Here is a 5,852-nt window from a genome sequence, read left to right as displayed (position 1 = left end):
TAAGCAGCTCAATCTTCTGCATCGGTTTGATGGGCAAAGTTTTAACCCTATTTATTATATCTTGGAAGGTCTCCACTTCGAAGCCTTCCATCAGGCCTTTCCAAGGCGTGAGCTTAGCGCCGAGGTATTTGAATGTCTCGCCTGGTTCATTATGTGGGACCGGCTCATCTCGCAGATGCAGACCGGGGTCCCTTGTGTACCATGTCTTATGTCTGGGCACATACTCGAAGGCGGAGCACTTATCAATCGACAGGCTCATACCTCTATTCCTTAGCTGCTCGTGTACCATACGCAGCTGTGTATTGGCCGCCTCCTTGTTGCTCGCCAAGAGCACAATGTCATCGGCAAAGGCCATTGCGGCCAAATTATGGCCTTCAACTTTGATACCCAATGTGGTGTCTTGGACCGCCTCGATTATTGGTTCGACGACCAAGTTAAATAAGAGAGGCAAGAGCGGATCGCCTTGTTTGACACCTCTTTTTAACTGGACGGCCACCACTCCGTCTTGAGTCTTTATTGTCGTATGACAATCAATGTAGCTCTTGGCTATATAATCAGCCACTAGTGGTGGTATGCCTTTACGCTCTAGAGCTACTTTGATGGCAGCGTGAGGGACGGTGTCGAATGCTTTTGATACATCGAGCACCGTAAATATCCCTCCTTGGGCTTTAGCTTCAGTGATTGCCAAACCGAGGAGATGTACATTAGCGAAACATCCATTCTCCTCCGTAAAACCCTTTTGTCTCTCTGTCTGACTAATGACACCACGTATGCGGCAATCTAGCAGGGACGAATAGATTCTGCTTATCATGGACGCTATTGTGATCGGTCGCCAATTTTTGATATTTCGTGTGTCTTTCCCAGGTTTGGGAATAAGCGTCGTTCTGTTTATCTTCCAAGCGGAAGGATAAGCCTCGTTAACCAAGAGCAAGTTAAAAAGCTTGGCGAGTACGACACTCAATCCATCATATTTGATGTGGGCCTTCGTCAAGCCATCGACACCAGCGGCTGACGAGTTGGGGATCTTCCTGATTTTACTCTTGATTTCTCCCGGTGTTATGGGAGAAAGGATCCGTCCCACTTCAACCGTGGGTACCACCTGTGTAAGAGGTGCTTGTTCTGGGCCTGCTGTACCCCATAGACCTAGGTACAAATCTTTGGTATCATTTGTATCGGGGGTTTCCCGGATTTGCATCAGAGATAGGTCATTAACTGCCACTACATCAGCCAGCCTTTTAGGACACTTATTCATCAGCTCTTGGCATTTAGCGAAAGCATAGCGCCTTCTTTGAGCTCTATTAGGCCGTGTACCTGCTTTGCGTCTTCTTCGCCTTCGTTCAGACACTTTAGGACGCTTTGCTCTTTCATTTCTGCCTGGGTCCGTATCAGACGGGTCCGCTACTAGTCGCTCGTATAACGTGTCAAGATCTCTTTGGGAGACTTCACTCTCGTGTAACTGTGAGAGTTCCGTACTCCATGCCGACCATTTACGTGGGACTTCATACTCGACCCTCAATTCGGCAGAGATACGCGGCTTCCACTGATCTTCTAGGAGCTCTGGCGCTATCTCGCGAAGAGGAGAGTTCAATACAGCCACCGAGCCACTTTGTGACTCCATCGATTTTTGACTTTGACTGTGGGCGGCATCCTGAGACGGACCCGCTATTGCGGCATCCTCAGGTTGTGGTGATTGCGAGGCGAGTTCCATGGCTCGCAGACGCCTGCGGGCGTCGCTGATCTGCTTGTTTGTTCTGCCAGGGAAGAACTCCATCAACTTTATATTTATAAATCTTTCATTTGCGAATTCTCGCTCACGCTCTCGCAATTCATCCAGCTCATCATCTGTCCACACTGTTGGCCGGCGACCACCCTGGCCCGTTGCGGCATTCGCTTCGGCCGCTCGCTTTGCATTGCGCAAATTTGGGTGCGCATGTCGTTCATGCTGCGACAGGCCTATTTGAGAAGTAAACTTTTCTTGACACTTCTCGCAGGTGAAAGTAGCTAACGGATTTGCCAATTTCCGACCTTTACATTTGGCGTAATGGCATCGCCAAGCGTGCATTTTTGGGAAGCTTTTATTGCACTTGTCACAGCTCCAATTGAGCGAGACAGAAGGATGCTCCTCTAGAACGTGTTTATTCAACTGCCCGCTGCCAAGGCAGGAAATATTGAGACCGTTCTCAGAGCACTTTGGGCATATTATTGCCGTTTCGACACTTCCTTGGATGTCATAGGATTGGGTAACCCGTAAGGGTAAGGGCTCCCATCGCATGTCCGGCGGCGCCCCTGGGACTCGAGCGCCGTTCACGTCCCCTCGCCTATTTGCCACACAGGCAGCGACCGGTTCGCCAGGGACGTTCTCGAAACCGGCCGCCTCCGAGGCTTCTCCTATATTCTCCATATCATAAATATATATTCGCTCCTTTAATAGGATCGTCACGCAGAGCTGACGCGACGTCCGGGCATTCGGCAGCACCTCGCCACACGATGGACTTAATCGCTCGAGACGCAATACTTATAACATGCATCAGTTCGAGCCAAGCTAAGGGGCAGAATAATGCCAAAGGCACTTATTTGCTGATCAGCATTTCACAGAGTGTTATCTCTGTTTCCCCATGAATAGTCGACTTCAGCCAACTTATAGGTTCAATATACTTCGCAGAGCTCTTTCGACGCTGTTGGCGACTCGGATCGCCCATATCTACTAATTAAAGCCGTGGGTTTACGGGCTATTCAGCTAGCCGGTTATTAGACTAGATAACTCACGGGTAGGACACCAGAGTGACTAAGACTCCTCGCGGCGTGTTGCTTTAATTTTTTTAAAGCAAAAAGGGGAGTCCTGCCAATGACAGCACTACCCCTTCCTAGATATTAGCAATTCTTAATTATCTGGCAAGGCCAGTTCGCCACTAGTTTATGTGCTAAGATGTTGTCGCATAGTTACTTCAAGGAAAGAGCCTTTCGGTGTCCTTATGCCAGAGCCCCGTTGGCCGCCGGGGGGTGAGCCCCAGACGTTGCCCGACTCTCACCACGAGGAGGTGGGGTTGGCCTTAAGAGAGTCATAGTTACTCCCGCCGTTTACCCGCGCTTGCTTGAATTTCTTCACGTTGACATTCAGAGCACTGGGCAGAAATCACATTGCGTCAACACCCGCGAGGGCCATCGCAATGCTTTGTTTTAATTAGACAGTCGGATTTCCCCTAGTCCGTGCCAGTTCTGAGCTGAGCGTTGAATGGCGGCCAAAGAGGACGACCACGACGGCTCGCGCCGCCACGGAAGCCTCGCAGCAAGGAAGATCCGCGGGAGGCCAAGGCACGGGACCGAGCTCGGATCCCGGGACCGGCGCGAGAACGCCGACCGTTCACCTCGCCCAGGCCCGGCACGTCAGCCAGACCCGCTTCCCGACCAAGCCCGACACGCCCCGCTCCTCAGAGCCAATCCTTATTCCGAAGTTACGGATCCAATTTGCCGACTTCCCTTACCTACATTATTCTATCGACTAGAGGCTCTTTACCTTGGAGACCTGCTGCGGATATGGGTACGAACCGGCGCGACACCTCCACGTGGCCCTCTCCTGGATTTTCAAGGTCCGAGGGGAAGATCCGGACACCGCCGCAACTGCGGTGCTCTTCGCGTTCCAAACCCTATCTCCCTGCTAGAGGTTTCCAGGGAACTCGAACGCTTATACAGAAAAGAAAACTCTTCCCGGATCTCCCGACGGCGTCTCCAGGTCATTTTGGGTTACCCCGACGAACACTCTTACGAGGGCCCGAATTGTATGCGGTTCCGCTGCCGGGTTCCGGAATAGGAACCGGATTCCCTTTCGCCCGACGGGCGTGTGTCTTTCGTATAATATTTATTATTATTCCTCGACACTCGAGTATATTGTACGCCGTCATTGACATAGGATTTCTCCTAGGGCTTAGGATCGACTGACTCGTGTGCAACGGCTGTTCACACGAAACCCTTCTCTACGTCAGTCCTCCAGGGCCTCGCTGGAGTATTTGCTACTACCACCAAGATCTGCACCGACGGCGGCTCCAGGCAGGCTCGCGCCCAGACCCTTCTGCGCTCACCGTCGCGACCCTCCTACTCGTCAGGGCTTCGTGACGACGCGAGAGAAGACTAACGCCCGCTCCCGGTTGCCGCCCCACTTGCCGCTGACGGCAGAGTATAGGCTCGACGCTTCAGCGCCATCCATTTTCAGGGCTAGTTGCTTCGGCAGGTGAGTTGTTACACACTCCTTAGCGGATTCCGACTTCCATGGCCACCGTCCTGCTGTCTTAAGCAACTAACGCCTTTTATGGTGTCCCATGAGCGTCGAGTTGGGCGCCTTAACTCTGCGTTTGGTTCATCCCACAGCGCCAGTTCTGCTTACCAAAAATGGCCCACTTGGCTCTCTGATCCGAAGATGCTCGTGGCTTCATAATTCAAGAAAGCCAGAGATCTCACCCATTTAAAGTTTGAGAATAGGTTGAGGTCGTTTCGGCCCCAAGGCCTCTAATCATTCGCTTTACCAGATGAGACTCGCGCGCGTTCCGTGCGGACCGGCCGAGTGCCCGCTAGCCTGAGGGACACTTCGGAGGGAACCAGCTACTAGATGGTTCGATTAGTCTTTCGCCCCTATACCCAGTTCCGACGATCGATTTGCACGTCAGAATCGCTACGGACCTCCATCAGGGTTTCCCCTGACTTCGTCCTGACCAGGCATAGTTCACCATCTTTCGGGTCCCAACGTGTACGCTCTGGGTGCGCCTCTTCTCGCGATGAGAACGAGACGCCCCGGGAGTGCGAGGCCGCATCGCGACGCGGCCCATCCTCCCTAGGTCGACGGCCAGGGCCGACCTTCACTTTCATTACGCCTTTAGGTCTCGCGACAAGTCCCAATGACTCGCGTACATGTTAGACTCCTTGGTCCGTGTTTCAAGACGGGTCCTAAGAGTACCCAAAGCAGTAGCGTCGCCGACCGGTATCGGTCTCCCGCGAGACCGCGGGAGACGTTCGCAGGCCTGTCGAAGGTGTACCGTACTGTAACCAACAGCGGGCCAGGACCGGGGACGGCGCGAAGTCCGTAACCTCCGAGTACCGTGGCGCGCGCTTGCGACGGTCTCGACGCACCGTGAATAGTGCGGCCTGATACCTTGCGCGTACCGCCGAGCAGCCGGCCGGGCGACCGAGGGTTTGTCGCGTGCCGTTTTACCGGCGACGCGACAGACACCGCACCCGGGCCGTAGACCGACACCCAGCGGGTCGCGACGTTCTACTTGGGGAGAAGTGCACGACGACGAGCGCCGGACATCGGCGCACGGTAGCGTGCCCGCGCGCGAGCCGCAAGGACTCCGCGGGACATCGCCGACCGACGCGAAGCCAGCGCCGCTGACGATGAATCTCCCCGTTCGATCTTTTGGGTTTCTTAGGTTTACCCCTGAACGATTTCACGTACTCTTGAACTCTCTCTTCAAAGTTCTTTTCAACTTTCCCTCACGGTACTTGTTCGCTATCGGTCTCGTGGTCGTATTTAGCCTTAGATGGAGTTTACCACCCACTTAGAGCTGCACTCTCAAGCAACCCGACTCTAAGGAGAGATCCTCCCGAGGCGCGCACCGGTCGCTACGGGCCTGGCACCCTCTACGGGTAAGTGGCCCCATTCAAGATGGACTTGGACGCGACGCGGCACCTCGGGATAAGCGGATCCTCCCAAACACCACATTTCCCTGCGGCGGAACCGCGGGATTCGGTGCTGGGCTCTTTCCTGTTCGCTCGCCGCTACTAAGGAAATCCTGGTTAGTTTCTTTTCCTCCGCTTAATAATATGCTTAAATTCAGCGGGTAATCTCGCCTGCTCTGAGGTCG

General features: G+C 53.7%; 1 pseudogene; it reads right to left on the bottom strand.

Annotated features, from left to right (window-relative positions):
- Positions 1-5,852, bottom strand: part of LOC146721235 (large subunit ribosomal RNA) — an 8,878-nt pseudogene extending 3,026 nt beyond the window's left edge.

This window comes from Nylanderia fulva, unplaced genomic scaffold (assembly GCF_048542155.1).
Source record: "Nylanderia fulva isolate GAGA-0341 unplaced genomic scaffold, ASM4854215v1 Scaffold517, whole genome shotgun sequence".
NCBI classification, from domain to species: Eukaryota; Metazoa; Arthropoda; class Insecta; order Hymenoptera; family Formicidae; genus Nylanderia; species Nylanderia fulva.
The sequence above is the reverse complement of the archived record's forward strand: the minus strand, read 5'-3'. Positions and strand labels throughout refer to the sequence as shown.